Genomic DNA, 22,674 nt, shown 5'->3' on the forward strand with positions numbered 1-22,674 from the left:
CTGGATGCCCCCTGCCAGCTGCAGGCCTGTGCCGCAGGAGGAAAGCAAGCAGACACACTACCTGTATGCCCATGGATGTGATTCCACAGGGCACAGGCAATGGGGCTGAAGGATAACAGACCAGGAGAACCAGGTAAGCCCCGGTGAAAGAGCATGTGAGGACAACAGACTGCGAGAGCCACATCTTTCCTCTGGGGATGTAGTTTTCTCCTAAGTAGATGTCGCAGCAGAGTCTGGTCTGCAGAGAATTCCAAGGACATTGGCAGCCTATTCTCCTGTCTCCTGTCTCAGCTTCATGGGGGCTTAGCATGCAGTTCAGCCTCTGAACAAACCGGCCTCGTCTTAGGGACCAGCTCACCTCCAAACCCACCTGCCTGAACTCCTATGGTAGCCTGACAAGCCAGTCCTTACTTGTAAGGGACATTTCAATTGTCTTTTTAAGTGGAAATTCAATGTGATAATGATGTACTAAATACTTGCCTACCTGCTAGGGACTTGACCAGCCTTATGTGGGACAAGAGAGAGTGTAAAAGGAAGTCCCTGGCAAGAGAATACAGTTGACCACACAGGGACGCCTCCCGCCATAAGCCAGCTCCCACCTCACAGGTGCCCAGTGTGGAGGGAGTGTGGGGTAGCGGGGTGTTTCTCTCCACCAGCCTAGGATCCCAGGGGCAGAGGGAGAATGAGGTGGCAGCATGGATGGCACAGAGGCCTAGCCTTACCGCATAGGTGGATGGCACTGATGGAAGACTTCAGGGGCCGCTACATAGTGTTCTGCTCCTGTCCTTGGGTTAGCACTTATTAAACAGTCCAGCCAATTTGGTTAGAGAATGAGATCTCTCTGGTTCACACATGGCCCCTCCCTACATCCCCCTACACACACACACACACACACATGCGCGCTTGCACACACACCAGAGAGACAATGAACTCTGCTCAGGCCCCATGAATAGGTCCCTTGTCGCGTGAAAGAGGAGCCAAGTGCTGGGCTAGGCAACCCCAGCCCCTCCCACCTGCCTACTAGAAGCTCAAAAACAGAGAAAAAGGTTATGGGGAGGAGGGGAGGCCAGCTATTGTTACTTAGTAACCAGGTCCCTTGTGCCAAAAAGTATGCCCATGCCAAGCATGTTGACAGAGTTGTTGTGGAGACTGCCATTAGCATGCGCTGAAATGTCTGAGCTGTCGGAATCATGTCTTGCTTCTGTGTGGTTGGCTAGCCCAGCCGTCCTGGTCATTGGGTGATGCTGAAGGATCACAACTACCTCTCACCCCAGGACTGCACCTGTCTCCCCAGGACCTGGGAAATGGGGCCTCTCCCAGCTGCCAGCCCTGGGAGCCATGTGCAAGCAGGGGCCCACAGGGCTATCTTGCTTTAAATGACAAGATGTCCCAGCTGAGCCCAGGCTAGAAGGAGCATGCCTGGGAGCTACGTCACTTTAGACAAAGAAGCAGACAGATTGGAGTGGTGGTCTTTTTTCTTGTTTGCCTCCCTTAGGTCCCTCAGATGGAATGGCTAAGAATACGGGCTTTAGAAGCAGGCCTTCATCCCAACCCAGTTCACTCACTTCCCGTACTCACCCATCAAATGAGGGTACTGGTGCCTACCTCGTAGAGCTGATGTCAGAATTACATGAGATCCTGACCATACAGCTTAGCCTGGTGTGCAACAGACTATGGCAGCAAACAGGAGCTGCTACTGTTCTGATTTCTGCTGAACCTTAGCCACATAGACACAGGTTTCCTTTTATTTCTTGCTTCTAGTTTTCCTCATAAACCCAGTGTGTCCCCGTGGGCTTATGTTCATCATACAGAGTTCCCCATAAGCAATAACATGAGGAGACCTGGGTCAGCTATGGATTATAGAAGCAGGAGGAGAGAGATGGTGATGGCTGGAACTGAGCCTTTCCTGGGGGAGGCTTTAGGTCTCCCACATTGATACTTTGACCCCATCGACACAACTGCCTACTGTGTGTTAGGGAGTAGACTGGGCATGGGGTGGGGATGAGACATAAGTCACCAACTAGGAGCTTCTAGGCTGGAAGGAATAACAGGAGCAGATGTAAATTACTGTTATTTGTCAAAAGTGAAATTGCAGAGGTATGAACTCAGAGGTATAGGAGGGTAGAGAAATAGCTGACTCCTTTACCCAACTGACAGCAAGAGCCCCACAATTGAGGAGATATTTGAGTGCAGCCTCGAGATATGGGGAAGCAATCACAGAGAAGAGCACTTCAAATATATTGCAGGTGATGCCTGGGAGAAATGACAGAGTGCAGATCTCTGAAGATGCTTTCCTCCATAAAAGCAATGAGAAAAGCGGGGGCAAATAGTCAGAATCAACTTTTTCAGAATTCTGAAAGTTAACCAAAGGTTTGCAGCAATCTGAGACATATTTATCCCCCAAAAATGGCATCATCGCAGTCATACAAAATGTGCTTTGTGGTACATTCACTTCCATCCTGCTTGTCCTATTGTGCAGTACCCCTGAGCAGACAGCATTTCACAATCACAGCACAAATCAACATGCTGGCAGCATCAAGAAAGGGGTGGGATAGGCTTGGTGCCCCTTAAAGTATCAAGCCGGGCCCGGTGGCGTGGTCTAGCGGCTAAAGTCCGCGCCTTGAACGTGCAGGGGTCCCATATGGGTGCCAGTTCTGATCTGGGAAGCACCACTTCCCATCCAGCTCCCTGCTTGTGGCCTGGGAAAGCAGTCGAGGATGGCCCAAAGCTTTGGGACCCTGCACCCGCATGGGAAATCTGGAAGAAGTTCCTGGATCCTGGCTTCGGATCAGCACAGTACCAGCCGTTGTGCTCACTTGGGGAGAAAACCATAAGACAGAAGATCTTCCTCTCTGTCTCTCCTCCTCTCTGTATATCTGACTTTGTAATGGAAAAATAAATAAATATTTAATATAAATAAATAAATAAATAAATAAATAAAGCAAGCATCAAGCCCAGAAAGTTGTCATGATTTCAACTGTCTAGTGTTTCTCTAGATAATTCCAATTGCAAAGCTGTTTTATTTTGAGCTGACTCAGACCTTGCCCAATGTGAATAGGTTTTCCCTGAGGACATTTGTCAAAAACAATTAGAAAAATTGTTGGATTTGGTGGCTGCTTGAAGCAATCGACAGGAGTTAAGCAAACAGCAGGTTAACCAAAACATTAACAAGGAAAATCCAGGGATGGTTTTAAAGGCTCTGATGTATTGCCAGGATTCTAGAAAGCCAAACACAAGCAGAGGCCTGTGCCCACGGCCAGGGCTGCACACATACGCAGGAAATTCTAAGAAAGGTCCTAAGCTCTCACTCCTGGCAAACCTTGAGACTCTACTTGAGTAGGAAGGCTAAGGTTACAAATTTCCTATTTGTTGAAGGCAGAGCTCAACATACACACAAGAGCTCCTCTACAATGAGAGACGTATTAGCTCCATATAGCAAGACAATCTGTTCAGCCACTGATCACTAATCAGACACTCCTGGATCACAAGCAAAGAATATAGGCGCTATAGAATTAGTCTCAAGGGTCTAGCTCAATGGCCTAGTGGCTAAATCCTTGCCTTGCATCCACTGGGATCCCACGGGATGCCAGTTCATGTCCTGGCTCTCCACTTCCCTGTCCAACTCTCTGCTTGCAGTCTGGGAAAGAAGTCAAGGACTGCGCAAAGCCTTGGGATCCTGCTCTTGGGTGGGAAACCTGGAAGAAATTCCTGGCTTTGGATCAGTTCAACTCCAGCCATTATGGTCACATGGGGAGTGAACCAGCAGATGGATGAGAGAGCTTTAACTCTTTTTTTTTCTGTATACTTGCGTTTCTAATAAAAATAAATAAATTGGGCCCAGCATGATAGAGTATTGGTTAAGGTCCTCACCTTGAATGCACCGGGATCCCTCATGGGTGCGGGCGCCGGTTCTAATCTCAGGGGTTCGACTTCTCATCCAGCTCCCTGCCTGTGGCCCGGGAAAGCAGTCTGGGACAGGCCAAAGCTTTGGGACCCTGCACCCATATGGGAGACCCAGAAAAGGCTCCTGGCTTCGGATCAGCTCAGCTCCAGCCGTTGCGGCCACTTGGGGAGTGAATCATTGGACGGAAAATGTTTCCCAAGTGACCGCAATGGCCGGTGCTGTGTCGATCCGTAGCCAGGAGCCAGGAGCTCTTTCAGGACGTATCTGAGTCTTCTCGATGCATCAGCCCTCTAAATTGAGGCCCTGCTCTCCATGTTCCTACCCCTGTGGTTCTGGAAAGCTCTCTCATCATCCAAGCTAAGTCTTATGTAGTTCCATACTGCTGAGTAGGAATTGGGGGACGGAAGGTTGTGTCAAGAGAGTCGTTTTGAAAAATCACCTTGTCCTCATGAATTCCTCCCATGACACAATGGGATAGCGTCTGGCGTGGCACTACCTTGGACAAAGCTACATCATCTTCTTCAAAGGAGCCACGCTTCCCTAACAGCTGTTACATGGCCAGATTGCACTCCAAGAGACCCATTGGACTGAAGTGAGGCACTACACTACCAGGGTCTAGCATTACCAGGTGCATAGCAAGGACTTACTTATTTGAAAGGCAGAGTTACTAAGAATCGTCCATCTACTGGTTAATTCCCCCAAGAATCTTTTTTTTCTTTTTTGTAGTCAGATGACCCTTTATTGAAACATTTTCTCTTCTTAGCTAGCCAGGTATTCCACATTATCACTGTTGATATCATCTATGGTGTCATGTGGGTAGAAGCTATCAGTGTTGCAGCCCACAGACTGGGCAGTTCCCAGGATCTCTTTGATGGTTCCAGAGAGTTCTCTGGCTAAAGATCAGTGGCACATCTGCCGGGATACATTGATAACCTCATTACATGTGATGTCCCCGCTATGTTTGACGTTCTGCTTCTCCCAGGCCCTGGGTGGCTCCTTGAGAGCCTTGATGATCAGGGCCGAGGCCGAAGGCACCACCTCCATCTGCATCTGTCAGTTCTTGGTGGTCAGTTTCACCCTGATCTGCAGGCCCTTCTAGTTATTACCTGTGGCCTTGGCGATGTCATCACCCATCTTCTTTGAAGACAGACGCAGGGGGCTAGGGCAGTTGTGGCTCCCAACTCGCCACTGGTGCACTGAAGGTACATGACTCTAATCTTGTTGGGGTCAAACTTGGGTGGCTTGGTGAAGGCAACTGGTGTCAGATAAACCCGGATTAGGGATGACTGAAAAAAAGTTGCACCTGGTTTCCTCAGCCAAAAACCAAAAAGCTCCTCCAATGATCTTAACGACTGGTGCTTATGGCCAGGACTGGGGAGCCAAGATCCTGGAACTTTATTCAGGTCTCCCACATAGATGGCAGGAGCCCAAGTGCTCAGATTTTCTTCTGTTGTTTTCCCAGATACATTAGCACAGACTCCAACTGGCACTCATGAAATTCCTGCATTGCAGGTAGCTGGCTTACTGGGGATTTTTCTCTGCTTAATCTAAATGAAGAACCCACATCAACAGAGCAACCTCCACTCAGGGATGTTGCGTAGTGGAAGTAAGAGAGTTCTGGAGGGTATCACATGAGCAATTAAACATTTGGCTACCCACATTTGACCATCCTATGGCTCCCACAGGAGGTCACCATGATAAGGATACTATATAAATGCAATGCTACAATGTGCTGAAAATCACAATCCGAAATAGCTGGTTGTATAGCACTGATAATTCTTGTGGTAGATCATCAATAAGCAGTGGTAAAACAAAACAACAAATGGATCAAAATATCCTTGCAAGACAAGCTAAAAAGATCATTTTTACTCCTCCAATGCCTTTCTTTTCCTCAGTAGAGAAGGTGATGACTAAAAGGAAAAGGAAATTTCTGAGCAGGGCATTCTCTGCTCTCTGTCCCCCTGGCTGGCATATCCCCAAACTTCTCTAAGAGAAGTTGCCAATTGTGACAAAAGGCAGCCAGCATGCCCTGAGTTCGCTACAAGTTGTGCTCCAGCACTGTGAGAGATGACTCTGGTGCCGTGGCAACAGTGGGCAGCTAATTACAGGGGAATCCTGAGCTGTAGAAAACCGAAACAAGCTCTGAACTTCTCAAGATTCTAGTTGAATTGGGGCTGGCCTCTTTCTGGCTTCTTGGCTACTCAAGAAGCCCTTTTTTTCCCCCCCTCAAGATTACTTGCTTCCATCCCAAGTGAGCTATTTTGGTTTGCCCTGGCAGCAATCCTCACCTCAAGAGTGAAGACAGTGGGAGCCTGGATGGCAGAACTGAATTAGGTACTTGGTCCTATGTGAAACATTGGCTCTTGGATACCCAGAGTTATGCCCTCTTGAATTGTGTCCTGGGTGCTTTCTCAGAAACATCTTGGAGGATAACCCCTCTGACTGGGGTCCTGAAAGTCTGTATTTGCACCCTAGCCACCCTGCTGCTGCAACCTCAACCTGATAATCCTGAGGTAGTCCTGCTTCCTGCCCTCTCCTGCTGACCTACTAGTGTCACAGCATGAGCCCCAGGTCATGGATCTTTGAAATCCTTGTTGCTGCTTTTCCTTCTTCGGTTGCAAAGTCTCAGAAACATTGAGGGTCTTTCTCAACAGTCCTCAAGTGGAACCAGGGCATCTTCACACAGATCATACTGATGGCTTTCTCCTCCATCCAGATGGAAATGCCACATTCTGCTTTTATACAGATTTGCACATTCTGTTGAAAGAGACCACAGACTCCATCACCTCTCTTACAGGAACAAAAAGCTGAGGCCACCAGAGAGGAACAAGCCACAGGAAGTTGAAGGCAATCCAAGTCCAGACCTTCTGACCTCCGGCCCAGGGCTCCCCCAACTCCCACATGCTGCAGAAGTCACCTGCTCACTGCACGGGTAGGTTCTGTGAGGGGAAATTCCATGTGTGGACTCAGCTCTGGCCAGTTCTTACAGAGTTTCCTACTGTCTGTGATCTTCCCTTCCTTTCTGCCAAAGCACAATGTCAGGCTTTGTCTAATGGACTGATGTCTCCTCCAACACTTTGCTTCCTGGATGCATGCCCTCTGGTCTTTAGATCTGCTTAGAGTTCCAGGATCATGTAAATCAGTTCTTTGCAATATTGCTACTTCTCCAGCCCCCACCTCATGGAGAAGGAAAGGCGGGTGATCCGGGTGAAGAGACAGTGCTGATCCAAGGAAATGCTGGACTTAAGACTGTCGCATTCCATTCTCTCCTTTGGCCGCATCTCTGTCAATTACACATTCTATATGAGCACTGGTTCAAGCCCCAGCTGCTCCACTTCAGATCCAGCTACCTGCTAATGTGCTTGGGAAAAGAGGGGAAAATGGTCAAGTCACTGGGCCCCTGAACCCACAATGGGAGATCTGGAAGAAGCTCCTGACTTCAGGCTGGCCCAGCCCTGACAGCTGCAGCCATTTGGGGAATGAACAAGCAGATGGAAGATCTCTCTTCTCTCTGTCTTTCCCTCTGTCTGTGTGACTCTGCCTTTTAAATAAATAAATAAATATTTTTTAAATGCATCTTTCTTCATCGTCATCTAGTCTCTAACAAGGTTCATCCATAGCCATAATATCCCCAGGTTTTTTTCAAATGCATCCTCTCTCAATTTGGTTTGGATTATCCCACCCTGGATTGGTTCAAGCCATTAGACTCTCTACTGCTAGTCCACAACCAACTGAAGAGCACCCCCACACCTCTTTTCACCCAGCTCCTGGAGAGCAATTTTCTCAAACACAAGTGAATGATTCCAAAGTCTAATAACAAAAATCTTTTAGGGAGTGAAAATTAGGAAACTGTTAAATCCAGTTAACTTATTCCAGATCATTATTGTATACCAATAGGCAAGAAAGAAAGCTTGAGTAGCTACTGCCATTTTCCTTGTTCTGAATTCAAAGAACTGGTGAAAGTGTATTTAAGAGAAAAAGAAAGGCAACGTGACCTCATATGATAATTGGCTGCTTTTCCCGAATGACTTGGTTTTCTGGCCAGTCTGAAACAGGGTACCCTCAGGGGAAGTGTCAAGGGCAGCCTCCTCAGAAGGGGAATGAGGGCTTGGCAGTGGTTCTCATTCAGGCTCCTTCACTCCTCTCCTCCATTCCCCAGCAAGACTCAGAGATACATCGCTGAATCTTCCTTGGCAAACAGAATTAGCAAGCAGAAATCATGAGCACCTTGGCATCATCACAGCCGGTTCCCACTTCCTCACCTTCCATTGAGTAACTCAACATAGCTTTCTCAAATCGATTCCCTCTTCTATCTTCAGACACTGTCCCGGACATCTGCCAGCGTCTTTCCTGGAATTACTCAACAGCTGACCAAATCATCTCTTGCCTCCAGTCTACTCCATCCTCATCAGTCTGTATTTTCACTCCATTCCCTTTAAGTGAATCCAGACATTCAACTATCAGTACAGAAGCATGAAATAAATGGAAACAGACCCTTCTCTTTTCCCAAGAGTAAACAAACACACTTAATATGCTTCATGGCTCCCCATAGCTACGACAATGAAAGGATTCATTTATTTGCTCATTCATCCACTCTGCAAGTATTTATTGGTTCCTCACTGGCGCCAGACATTGTTCTAGATTCATTAATTTAAGTGAACAAGACAGACAGACAGGGCCCTAGTCTTCCAGGAGTTCATAGTCTGGCTCGCAAGCCAACAATTTGAAAACAGGGTGTTTTTGGCATGGCTCAAAAGTTCTTTCCAAGTTTATCCAATACTTTTCTGATCTCATCTTTCTATTTTTAAGATTTATTTATTTACTTAAAAGGCAGGGCATGGGGAGCTGGGAGGAGGGAAGAGACAAAGAATAAACTCATCCACTGATTCTCTTCCCAAATGACCACAACAGCTAGAGCCAAGTCCAGATGAAGTCAAGAGCCAGGATATCCATCTATATCTCAATTGTAGGTGACAGAGACCCAGGCACATGGGCCATTCTCTGTTGCCCTCCCAGGAATACTGCATAAATGCTGAATTGGAAACACAACAGCTGGAACTCAAACCGATACTCCAGGATGGGATACTAACCCAGCACATGGCTGCTTAGCTAACAATCCTACAAGGCCAGCCTCATCTTTTGTCCTCACCTTTAGCCCTCCCTCCCATAATGGAATCATTTCTTACTAGAGTTTATAGAGTAGAATAGAATATAAAATATAATATATCACATACCTTTGACTCATGCTTCCCTATGTTTAAAATGTCTTTTCTTCTCTAAGAAATTATTTGAATCCACCAGTCAATTTACTGGATGCAATATGTGCCAAGCACTGAGAAAACACTGAAGACACATAGTAAGCAAAAACAGACCATAAACAGCTTTTACCCTAAAGAGAGTTAGTGGGAGGACATATATGAATAAAAAGACTGTGCTAGATGCAGATTTACAACTGTGATCAAATGATGGGAAAAGCAGGTGCAGGCTGCTACCGGAGCATGTACCGAAGTTTCAAGAGTCTGAAGAGTGAAGACCCCACAAGGAAGTCAGCTTCAGCTGGAATCTGGGACAGCAGGTAATCTTCCAGTGTAAGGACAGAATGGTGCCCCAAGGGGCTGAAAGGAACCAATTAGGAGAACAATGAGGAGATTAGCAGGTGAGCAGACTGGAAGTCAGATCAGGCAGAGCCATTGGAGCAATTGTAAAGATCAGTTCTAGAAGCCAGGGTGGTGGCACAGCCTAGGGTCCCTGCACTTATGTGGGAAACCCAGAGGAAGCTACTGGCTCCCAGCTTCAGACTGCCCCAGCTCCAGCCATTGTAGCCATCTGGGGAGTGAACCAGAACATGGAAAGATACTCAATCTTTACTTCTTTCTCTGAAATCCTGCCTTTCAAATAAAAAAAATAATAATAAAAATAAAACTTTTTAAATCAGCTCTAGTCCCCAAAGCAATGGCCACCATTTTTAATAGGTGACCCAGGACATGGTCATCATCCTTTAAGATCCAGGGTCATGACCCAATGCAATGGCCTAATGGCTAAATCCTCACCTTGCATGCACCAGGATCCCATATGGGCTCCGGTTGATGTCCTGGTTGTTCCACTTTCCATCCAACTCCCTGTTTGTGGCCCGGGAAAGTAGTTGAGGATGGCCCAGAGCCTTGAGACCCTGCACACACGTGGCAAATCCCAAGAAAGCTCCTGATCCTGGCTTCAGATTGGCTCAGCTCCAGCTGTTGAAGCCACTTGGAGGGTAAAGATCTTTCTTTCTTCTCTGTGATTCTGTTTTTCCAATGGAAAGAAAGAAAAAAAAAGAAAAGAAAAGAAAAAGGACCTGGCACAGTAGCCTAGTAGTCCTTTCCTTGCATGCACCAGAATCTCATATGGGTACCAGTTTGTGTCCCGGTTGCTCCACTTCCCATTCAATATTCTCCTTGTGGCCTGGGAAAGCAGTCAAGGACGGCCCAAAGCCTTGGGGTCCTGCACCCACATGGGAGACCTGGAAGAAGCTTCTGGCTCCTGGCTTTGGATCAGCACAGCTCCAGCCATTACAGCCACTTGGAAAGTGAATCAGCAGATGGAAGATCTTTCTCTCTGTCTCTCCTTCTCTCTGTAAACTCTTTCCAATAAAAAATAAATTTAAAAAATGACCCAGGTTCAATATTTCTTTGCCTTCTCTTGATGATGCTTTCAGCCCCTGCAATGCTGAGCCCTCTGGCAGAACATGGATAACATCACAGCACATGGGGAGGGTTAATCTTTGCTTCCTCACTCACTGGTAAATCAAGAGCAGGGAGACCCCTGTCAGCTCTACCACACAGTTTCTGGCACACAGCAAGTGTTCTGTAAGGATCTACTTAATCGGTCATTCAGTCAACACAGGCACAAGTCAATCTGTTTTATTTCTTCCCTTGCCACCCTGCCCAATCAGGAAAATTCTGCCCCACTACCTTTTACCAGACTCTTATCATCCCTTGCCTTTTAAACGATCTCCCTGCCTCCCTTCTCTCCCCCACACCACCCATCCTCCACATGGCTAGGGTTTCCTCTTCACTAAAGGTCAGACCAGGCTACTCTGCTCATTATGAGAACCTCACTGACTCTGCTTTGCCAGTAGGATCAGATTCCAATTCTTTAGGTGGATTTTCCAGTGTAGTTCATGGTCCCATTCTAAACCATTCTTTTTGGCCTCATATTTGATTGCAACCTTTCTTCCCCTTACCCTACAATCCAACTAAAAAGACCAAGAATATTCCTCAACTAGTATTCCATGCACTCCTATTCCTAGGCTGTTGTCTAGGCTGTGCTCTCAGCCTAGAATGTCCTTTCCTCAGAAAACTCCTTTCCAATCTACCCCAAAAGTTCTTCACTAATATCCCAAATTTGGAGTAACTTCTGCTGCTATATTAATTCTTCAAACCTTGTCAATAATTGGCACATCATAGTCTTCAAACTAAAAGAAAAGGAAGGAAAAAGAAAGAAAGGAAAAGAGAAAAAGGCTCCGTTCTGTCCTTGAGCTGTGATGATCCTGCTCCAGGAGTGATGGCTACTACACAGCACGAGGGTTGGGAAAGCAGTCTGCTCCCTCCCTGCACCGGCACAGTTTCCCAGGGGGAAAGGGAGTGCAAACCTTCCCTTGTTCAAATATTCAGGACAGGAATCAAGATGGCAGAATAGGGTAAGGACACATTTAAACGGACAGAGAAGCATTTAACCAGAATGAAGCAGAGAGGACATATTTCAGGAAATACGAAAGGACAGAACAACAGCAGGGGGTACCTGGAGGCTGACAGACACAGGAAAGCAGCGGGCATAGCAGTGTGGTGTTGTAGTAAATGATATTCCAGCACAGCGATCTAAACTCCACCAGCAGCTGAAACTCCACCAGCAACCAGGTGGGAAGGGACTTTCACTGGGAGCTTGGGAGGAGAACCCAGATGGGGAACTGTCCGCACTGCTGGTCCGTTTGATTTGACCAGGAGCAGAGACAGAGCAGCAGATCCCAGGGGGGCAGTGCGAGAACAGTGAGGATTTCATAGCCCAGTCAGCCCCCTAGAGCTGAACTGGGCGCCATTTTGCGTAAGGAGAAAAGGGCAAGGGAAAGGACTGAGCATGTGATGAGAGAGAGTGAGCTCATTTCTGACTCGGGGAACTGCAACGACGTGGCATTCTACGGGTTCCACCCAGGGCAGGTCTGGGTAACCCTCGGATCTGACAGTCAGCAGATCAAGAACTGTTGTGGTAGCACGTCGGGCACCATTTTGCGCATTTTGTGGCAATAGCTTTGGGACTGCAGGGGACAACAGTGAACTGCGCATGTGCTGAGCTCGCGAGAACTCGCTGAGGTCCCACAGGAAAATAATACCGACTGTGGCATCGTACCGGTCAAAACAGGTCCGTGTGGCACCCAGACCTAACATCCAACAAGTTCTGACAAGATCAGCGCCACCAACAACCTAACTAGATAGTACACCTGGTGTTTCTTTAATCCTGGAACCCACTCCAACCAGAAGAGGGAGAAAGGTTGCAGAGACAACAGTGCAGCCTCAGCACAGTATCACAGGAGGTGGAGAGTGGTGAGCCAAGAGCTGGGGCTGTGGAGACCACGGTGGATATCTGACATAAGAAGCCAGAGTTGGAACTCGCTGGAGGTTGTGGCACAAGTGGCGGCAAGCAAAAGTTGTGTGCCAACTGCAATAAGTAAAATCGCATTGTAGACCTGTGGGTGACACAGCTTAGAAACCTGCCCCAAGAAGAAGACTCTGCTAACCAGAAGTACGATGATCAAGACCAAAAGAGACAAAGGCACAATGAATATTACTGAAAACTCTCCTGCAAAGGAGCAAAACCCTACGTCAACCTCAGAGTTAACTGAGGAAGACATTGAGAAAATGGGGGACACAGAATCCATAAGACTCATTTTAAAGATTCTGGTCAAAAATGAGAAGTTAATGCAAGAGTTCAAAGAATTTAAGGAAGCAGTAAAGCAAATCAAGACTGGAATATCAGAAATTAAGAACACAGTAGAGCAAATTACAAGTACAGTGGAGAGTCTCCAAAATAGAATGAAGCAAGCAGAAGAAAAAATCTCAGAATTGGCAGATATCTCCTATCACCAGGGGGAAGTAAACAAAAAGCTGGAAGTAGAGCTGGATCAGGCCAAAAAAAGTATTCAAGAATTGAAAGACACTATTAAGAGGCCAAATATAAGAGTTATGGGAGTCCCGGAAGGTGCAGAAAGAGAAGCTGAGTTTGCAAATGTATTTAATGAAATAATAAAGGAAAATTTCCCTAATCTGGAGAAAGAATTGGGAAACAAGATCCAGGAGGGACACAGAACTCCCAACAGGCTTGATCAAAAGCGATCTTCACCAAGACATATGATTATCAAGCTCTCTTCAATTGAACATAAGGAAAAGATCCTTAAATGTGCACGTGAAAAACATCAATTGACATATAAAGGAATGCCAATTAAGCTCACAGGAGATCTCTCACAAGAAACTCTACTGGCAAGAAGAGAATGCAATGACATATTCCAGATTCTAAAAGAAAAGAATTGTCGGCCTAGGATAACATATCCTGCAAAGCTTTCATTCATCTTTGAAAATGAAATAAAATTCTTCCAGAGTAAAGAAAAGCTAAAAGAATTTGCCTCTTCCAAACCTGCTCTACAAATGATACTTCAAGATGTTCTCTTGACAGAGAAGAGGAATAGCACCAAAACCAAAACCAAAGGCAAACAGGAAGAACATCCCAGTAAAATGACAACAGAAGACTAAGTCAATGAACAACCCATTCCTAAAATGACAGGACCAAAGTACCACCTATGTATATTTAACTCTGAATGTAAATTGCTTAAACTCAATCAAACATCATAGATTAGTAGACTGGATTAAAAAACAAAACCCATCTGTTTATTGTTGGGAGGAGACACACTCCAACAAAGATCAGCGGAAACTATATCACATGGGTTTTGTTGTTTTCTGTTGGTTTCATCTCTGCAAAACACTTTCTTCTGATTAAATCATTCAATGACTCAAAGATCATGCAGTGGCATCATTTTCTTCAAGAAGGTTCTTGATTTTCACTTCTTCAGCTACATGTTATACATTTAATAGCATGTTGTTTAACTTCTTGGGGTTGTTAATTTCTTTTTTCTTCCGGAAGTTGATTTTGTTTTGTGGCTCTTCATTTAAGGAAAGGTATAGTAGTTGTGTAATGGAGACTGTCATATCTAGTAACATATCATTTAACTTCATGGCATTGTAAATTTCTACTTTTCTTTCTATTGTTGATTCTGTATCATGACTTTTCATTTAAGGGAATGTACAGTAGTTATGTAATGGAGACTAACAACCAGATGTGAGGATGCAGTGTGGTCGGCATCTCTGTTTCCAGACAAAGATGGACTTACAGTGAAACTGTTTATATTATATTTTGACAATAGGATTCTGGACTCTCTGCCATTGTCCATGCCCGCAATGATGAACATATGACTGAGTATGAAGAACTATATGTTAGTAATGATATAAAGGAACTGGGGGGGGGGGGGGGGAACTAGAGAGGGGATAAGGGAAGATGGAACTGTATCGTAAAATGATAGCAATAATAATGTGAAAAATAAATAAATTAATTTAAAAAAATATTCAGGACAAAAGATGACCCAAGTTGTCTTCGAGGAAATGATTTCTAAGCCTACAAAAAGAACTATTCCTTGTCTGGACTGTTTTCTCAAGCTCAGAGACAAAATAGCAAGTTTGCGGTTTGCATGCTATCAAGTCTACTGCCCTATTCCCAACTCAAATTTCTCATTTTTTTAAGGTAGTTTTTCACTTTGTTTAAAAGCCACTTACTTTCGGGCCCGGCGGCGTGGTCGAGCAGCTAAAGTCCTTGCCTTGAACGCACCGGGATCCCATATGGGCGCCGGTTCTAATCCCAGCAGCTCCACTTCCCATCCAGCTCCCTGCTTGTGGCCTGGGAAAGCAGTCGAGGACAGCCCAAAGTCTTGGGACCCTGCACCCGCAAGAACTTCCTGGATCCTGGCTTCGGATCAGCATAGCATCAGCCGTTGTGCTCACTTGGGGAGTGAGCCATGGGACAGAAGATTTTCCTCTCTGTATATCTGATTTTCCAATAAATAAAAATAAATCTTAAAAAAAAAAGCCACTTACTTTGGGACCCATTCAGATTTGTATCCAAAGACTTAAACTTGTGAAATCCTCATCTAACTAGAGACCAAGAGAGCAATTCCCCACACAGCAAGCTGATGGTGTCAATACTGGACACATAGATCATCTGTCATCTACTTTAATGAAGACGCAAAGGAACATCAAGGAAAAATTGATCATATGGCTAATTAAAAATACTTTCTCAAGCATCTGCTCTAGGTCAGTTAAAGCTGTCTTGATACCTTCAATCAATGTTTTTGACTGACACGAATGTAAACCTTTTGTGACTCGGTAGGAATAAGTTCCTCTCTCCATAAGCAACCTTCTTTGATACCCACTCCTCATCCGCTGGTCTCTTCTGTATTCTCCAAGCTTGGCTGCCATCAGTCACCCCAAATATTAATGATGCCAGATTGCAGCTAGTATAGGACCAGGTGTTGCACAAGGTACTACGTTTTCTTGGAATCCCCCCAGTCTAATCAGACACACACAGGCAAGAACACAGAAACAACAAAATACAACACAGACACAAATCATCAGTGCCCACATGTTTACATTAGCCTGTGCATGGCAGCTCCTTCAAGTTCACTCCGTCTGTACCACTATTCTGAGACAAAGGAACCAGGGACTTCTAGCTCCATTTGATCCATTACCACTCTGGCAGCAGAGGCAAAAATGACCATAAACCTAGAGCTCCCTCCTCCTCTGCAGGGCTGATGCTCACAGATCTAAGGGCAACAGTTTTGTAAGGCAAGTTCTCCTAGGAACAAGAGGAGTTCAGGCTCTGGGCTGAGGGGCAGGGGACAGGGAGTACTTAAGAGATAACCACCGCCAGGTTGCATGAGCGAGGTGGAAGCCATGGGAACACAGTGAAAAAGCCATACAGGTTCTGCAATGAAGGGAATTGGGGGAGACTTCAACTCATGGAGGAGACGAAACTGGTATGTGGCCAGAGGAAAGAAGGAAAGCTGCAGAGCTGACTTTGACCCTAGTTCCCCTTTCATGTCAAAATACACATCCAGGAGAGAAACTCCTATGAGTCCTTCTGCTTCCCTCTTCTGCCACAACAGGAGCCTCTGAGGCCTGGGGCTGCCCTGGGGCTGCCTGGGGTCAGCCATGAGCTCTGCCAGTCTGCAAATCCACCTTACCTAGCAGCTGCCCCAGTAATGTGGCTAATTAAATTAGAGCCCAGTGAATGCTTTATTGACCTGAAGCTCACACAAGTGAGCATGTCCACTCCAAAAGGATCTACATTCATGTCTGTTAGTTAACAGATAAAACAGAATCCAGACGAGGGGAAATGGAAAGGGACCCGACTATGCAAATCAAGTACCTGAAAAACAGCTGGTGGAGTGTGTGACTTGTAGGTTTTTGGGAGGACGTGAGTTGAATCTTGCTTCTCCCCCACCACACCCCTCACCTCAATTCACTGGCTGAAGTCTTAACTCCAAGGCCTCAGACTATGACCTTATTTTGTTGTTTATAGAGGTTCAAGTTCAAAGGTCATTAAGGAGAGTCCCAGTTCAATGTGACTTAAGAAAAGAAGAAATTTGGACAGAGTCACACACAGGGAAGAACATGGGAAGACGCAGGAAGATGAACACTTGTAAGCCACGAAGACAGGCCTGGAAGAGATCTTTTTCTCTCAGCCCTCAGTAGGAAACCAACCCTGCAGAGGCCTGGATTTGGAACTGGTGGTCTCCAGAGCCATGTGACATCTGCTTTGAAGCCACCTATGGTATCTCATTGCAGCACCCAGAACACACACATTTGGAAAGGCAGAAGTGCTCCTGAGTGAGGACTCCCCATGAGGACAACGGAAGGAACTCCAGATCTGGAAGCAAACCAAGCCTGGGCAGGGACCCTGGCTCTGCTCTTACCTGCTGGGTGTTCTCGGTCATGGCACTTAACCTCTCTCTGCCTCATGTACTTCTCTGTAAATGGGGACAACACTCTCACACAGGAGTGTTCTTGGGATCATATTTTCTCTCTGCCTCTCAAATAAAATGAAAATTATTTTTTTAAAAATGCAATGCTACTTAAACCCTGCCACTGACCAACTGCTCCATTGTAGTCATCAAAATATAATCAAACAGAAAACCCTTCATGATAGTAAAACCACACAATAAACTGTCCAGAAAAGTGGAGAAAACTGGCTATTTTGGAAAACTGTCTATTTCATTTAAAAGTCACCTTATCATAACTGGAGACAAACTTTCAAAGAACTGGACTGTCAGTCAAATAAGCCAAACCCCAGGTACCCTGAGACGGTGGGCCCATGGTTCAGAAGCCAGGCAGTCTTGCAATATCTCTCAACAAAACTGTGACTTGTGTTCTGAATTTTTAAAAAACTGATTGATTGATTTGAAAATTAGAGTTACAGAGAGAGAAAGGGAGAAGACAAAGAGCTATTCCACCTGTTGGCTCACTCCCAGATGGCCCCCAACCCCCACAGCTAGGGTTGTCTTGGGGCTCCCACATGGATGTCAGAACCCCAACACTCAGGCCATCTTGTGCTGCGCTTCCTAGGCATTCACAGGGAGCTAGACTGGACGTGAAAAAGCAAGGACAAGAACCAGCACCCACGTGAGATGCCAGCATTGCAGGCAGCACTCTACCCACTGCGCTACAGCACCAACCTGTTGATTTGACTTAAAATAAAGAACTACTATACAAGTCTACTTCTGTTCCTGAACTCTTTCCTTGCTAACTGCTTTGCTGGCAGCCATCATGAAAAAGACAAAACAAGCCAGTAAGTTCAATTTCTGTTGAACTCTCAAAGGCCCCAGGTTGAAATCCTCACAGGTTGATGAAGTGACAGGCAAACAACAAGGCACTTGTACTGCAACAAGGTGGAGGAATCCACCATGGGGGAGAGTATGGGGAGGGGTGTGGGAATCCCAGAGCCTATGAGACAGTGTCACATAATGCAATCTAATCAATAAGAAAATAATAAAAATTTTTAAAAAAGAATAGTCACAATGACACCCCTTTGATTTTTAAAAACGTTCACAAGATCTAAAGTTCAATAACCATAAACTCAAATAATTTAAAAAAAAAACTTGTGGGAAAAAAAAAAACAAGGATTGTAGTGAAGACAAACAGAAAAGCAGTTACTGCCAGGTGCACATACTACAGCACCATGCAGCCACGCTGAGCAAAGAGGAACAAGAAGCTGACACAGGGATGTGCAGAGTTTCAGCTCCTAAGCTGGCTAACGGTCCTACTTGACTAAATACCAGAATGTCTAGTGCGTTTTTCATGTCTTCTTACTTGTTTCATCTACTTAAAAAGAGAGGGAACAAAGCAGAGAGAGACAGACAGAGATCTTCCATCCTCTAGTTCCCTCCCTAACTGCTCCTAACAACCAGGACTCAACCAGGTCAAAGTCAGGAGTCAGGAATTGAACCTTGGTCCCCTGTGTGGGCAGCAGAGACTCAACTACAGGAGCCATTATCTGCTGCCCCCAAGTGGCAGAGCACAGGTGGAGGACAGGGGACTTGAACTGGCACGCTGATGGGGGAATGCAGACATTGCAGAAAGGAGTTCAAACTTCCGTGTGACAAAGCCGAGCCTCATCAGTGTTGTTTCTTTTTTCTTTTTTTTTTTCCTTAAACATTAATCTTAATTTTATTAGAAAGTCAGATACACAGAGAGGAGAAGAGACAAAGAAGAAAATCTTCCTTCTGATGATTCACTCCCCACGTGATCACAATGGCCAGTGCTGTGCTGATCCAGAGCCAAGAGTCAGGAGCCTCTTTCGGATCTCTCACGCAGGGTCAGAGTCCCAAGGCTTTGGACATCCTCGACTGCTTTCCCAGGCCACAAGCAGGGAGCTGGATGGGAAGTGGAACTGCTGGGATAAAAACCGGCACCCATATGGGATCCTGGTGCATGCAAGGCGAGAACTTCAACCACTAGGCTACCACGCCAGGCCCACCAATGAGCTTAATTGCTTTGCTAATAACTGTAGATCAGAAAGTCAAACAGGAGAATCTTTAGATTCAAAATACCAGGGAGTAACCACAACATTCACCACAGGACCAGAAAAGAAACAGCATGGCCTATGCATAGGCTCTGGCTTTAGGGAAGCATGTTTCAAAGAGCACAGAAAAATGCCAGAAATGATCTCATAGCCAAAGACTATCAGCGAGAAGGCAAACTAGATGGAAAAGGAGGAGGCCTTCAAAATGGAAAGAAATTCTGACCATGTCAGAAAACACAATAATATACTAAAAATCAAGAAACCAACAATGCTTCTACAAGGTGATACAGAAACAGCCCCTTCGTATGCAAAATTGTAAAAATGGCCTCAATATAGCAAGGTAGTGTCAGGAAGTGCAAAGCCCAGAATATGGTAATGTTTCTTTTTAAGACATTTGTGGGGCGAAGAGGAGAGTCAGTGTAAGGAAGCAGAAAGGCTATGTATGCTTGGAGCTGATGATGCGATGTTTGCAAAGTGACGGAAAGAAAGCTGAAGCTCTCCAGCATTACTTTACACCCATATTCTCCAACACGGAGAATTATCTTCAGCCTGAAGAGGAGAGAACAAATGCAGCTAAGAAGAATATGAAGCCCAAGATAAGCAGGGAGATGGCAGGGCCCGGGGACCCCAGGCTTCAGATGATGTCCCAATGCTAGAGCCAGAAGGAGGATATCTCGTGGGACTCACAAATCAAAGAAACTGCAGATACAATCTCTAAATCACATTACACAGTCCTGAGATGAGCGAGGGCCCTCGTTTCCCAAAAAGCAAAGCATCCGTTGTTATTTGAGACCAATGTGACTGAAATCAATTGGACAAAAGATCCTAAAGCAGATTACTAAATAGTTGGTGAACAAGGAGTCCTGCTTTTGGAATAATAACATAGACACAGATATGGCAAGCTTTTAAGATGAGATTCAGAAACAGAGCTTGGCAGAAGCTGGCACTGGGGGCTAATTCTATCAGGTCAAACCACACAATCACCTGGAGAGTGTATAATCCGGGAGTGGGAGTGGCCTAGGAGGGAAATCGTGGGCTCCTTCCTCTTGGGTTACCACTTCCACTGGAGGGCATGGAAACCAGGACAGGAGCAGGGGTGGCCAGACAGAAAGGCACCCAACAGCATCTGTGTGGGCTGGATAGTGGAGCTGGTTAGATGGGACTAGGCTTCAATGCCCATTGACATGTATGAGAGCTGAATGGGATGTGGGACAGACTGGACTAGTCTGCTACACATACTGGCAAACCAGGGTAGGGGGCAGGCCTGGTGGGGGTTAGTGTGGGTCGCTCCAACTAGGCTGCAGCTCCCACTGCTTTATGTGAGGGCCAAGTATATGCTGGGCAGAACCAGGCTGGACTGCAACACCCATTGGTTCCAGTGCAAGACAGAGCTGGAAACAGAACCAACCCAGTGATTGCAACCACCAGCTGATGGGGGCAATGGACTGTGCCAGGCCCTGTACTTGCTAGTACATACAAGAATCTGGTCTGGGAACACCTCAGACAAAGTTTCATTGGGGATCTCCCCAGTCGAACTGCCAGACTCAGAACCCTAACCAAGAAAAGACAGAAGACAGAACAAGTCAATCAACTACCTCAGCCATAGGTAGGCAGTGAAAAACTGAGCAAATGGAGACTCTAAGATGGACTATGTCAATCAGTGGATTCTTCAACGACCTCATTGTGCTTGGAGTCGCGATATTGGCAGTGATTCATAACTGTTGAACTATCAAATCCACTTGAGCAAGACCCTCGGAGCATGCCCTACATCAGGGACCTGGGGAGGGTGGGAGTCTGGGTGGAGCTTCTCCCTTCATAGCTCACTTTACCTCAGATACATGAAAGAAACAATGCGGAAATAATAGTCTTACCCACTTTCCTGTAGCCCTTGAACCTTTTTACCCTAATTAACTATGTAAAGATTGTCAAATACAAATTTTTTAAAAAAAGAAACAGCTTAATATCAAAATTAAATGAAATGAAATTTCTAACAGCTAATGACATCTTTTTAAAGGACATTTTTAAAAAAGATTTTATATCTTATTTGAAAGACAGAATTACAGAGAGGGATACACACACAATCTTCCATCCACTGGCTCAGTCCCCAGAAGCCAAAACGGACAAGTCAGGACTAGTTTGAAGACAGAAGTTTTTCCAGCTCGCTCACTTGAGCCATCCCTCATTGTTTTCCCAGGCACTTTAGCAGAGCTAAATTGGAAATGGAGCAACCGGGGTTGGAACCAGTGCCCAGATGGGTTGGTGGCACCACAGGAGGCAGCTTTATCCACTATGCCACAGCATTGGCCACTTGTAACATCTTTAATGTTATGTATAACTTTTATCATACTGTATGGTAATAAAGCACAAATGGAGAGCTCATGCAAATAACAATTATTCTTATAAAGTAGCATTGCTAAGGCAGGAAAGAAGACAGAGTGGGCTCCGTTCCTTGGCTTGGCACAGACAGACCTTAAGAAAGGGGCTGCCAGACTCTAGCTGTCATCCTGCCCTAGACTCGGAAGCTGAGCTGAGGGAGCACATCTTTTGCGATCCCCATAAAAGTAGCTCAGGAGAAGCTAATTCTAACGGAACAAGGGACTTGCTATCTGATGAAACAGCAAGAGGAAAGTCTCGTCCATGCAGCTCTTGAATTCCCACCACTATGGGACTAGAGTAGCTGGAGGGGGCAGCCAGAGGCGAGAGGAGACAACCGGCAGGTAGATGCATGAGCCATCTGTCAGCTGCTCTTGAGCGGTCTGTCATTTAATCACTAGGAATGGATTCGAGGAGAGAACTGAGAATGGTACAGAGAGGTGGAAGCAATCAGAGGAGAGCTGTGGGACAGAAGTGCAGGGAAAGACAGACATGGAAGGACACAAGGGAAGGTTTCAAAGGAAATGAAACCCAGCCTAAGCAATGAGCATTTACTCCACAGTCCAGGGTGTGTGAGGTAGAGGGAAGAAGCTGCATAGGGATGAAGCAAATTGGACATGTGGTCATTGCAATGCATAGGGATGATCTGGTCATGTGGTCATTGCAGCTGGGTAATTTGTGCACGGGGTTTGTTTTTATGTTTCCATTTTTTAAAGTTTTTTTTTTTTAAATTACTTAAGAATTGCCATTTACGGGCCTGGCGCGATGGCGCAGTGGTTAAGGTCCTCGCCTTGCACACCCGGGATCCCATTTGGGCACCGGTTCTAATCCCGGCAGCCCCCACTCCCTTCCAGCTCCCTGCCTATGGCCCGGAAAAGCAGTCAAGGACGGCCCAAAGCTTTGGGACCCTGCACCCACGTGGGAGACCTGGAAGAGGTTCCTGTATCCTGGCTTCGGATCAGCACAGTACCAGCCGTTGTGCTCACTTGGGGAGTAAACCATCAGACAGAAGATCTTCCTCTCTGTATATCTGCCTTTCCAACAAAAATAAAATAAATCTTTAAAAAAAAAAAAAGAATTGCCATTTACTCAGAATTAAAAACAAAACAGGGTCAGCATGATGGCTCAAGTGGCTAATCGTCCTCCTGTAAGCACCAGCATCATATATGGGCACTGGCTCATGTCCTGGCTGCTCTACTTCCCAGCCTGGGAAAGCAGCAGAGAATGGCCCAAAGCCTTGGGGC

At 45.9% G+C, this 22,674-nt stretch overlaps 1 pseudogene; it reads right to left on the bottom strand.

Annotated features, from left to right (window-relative positions):
- Nucleotides 1–4,634: 4,634 nt before the first annotated feature.
- On the bottom strand, nt 4,635–16,973 carry LOC121153979 (annotated as a pseudogene).
- Nucleotides 16,974–22,674: the final 5,701 nt, after the last annotated feature.

This window comes from Ochotona curzoniae, unplaced genomic scaffold, assembly GCF_017591425.1.
Source record: "Ochotona curzoniae isolate NIBS_2020 unplaced genomic scaffold, NIBS_Ocur_1.0 contig_2723, whole genome shotgun sequence".
Lineage (NCBI taxonomy): Eukaryota > Metazoa > Chordata > Mammalia > Lagomorpha > Ochotonidae > Ochotona > Ochotona curzoniae.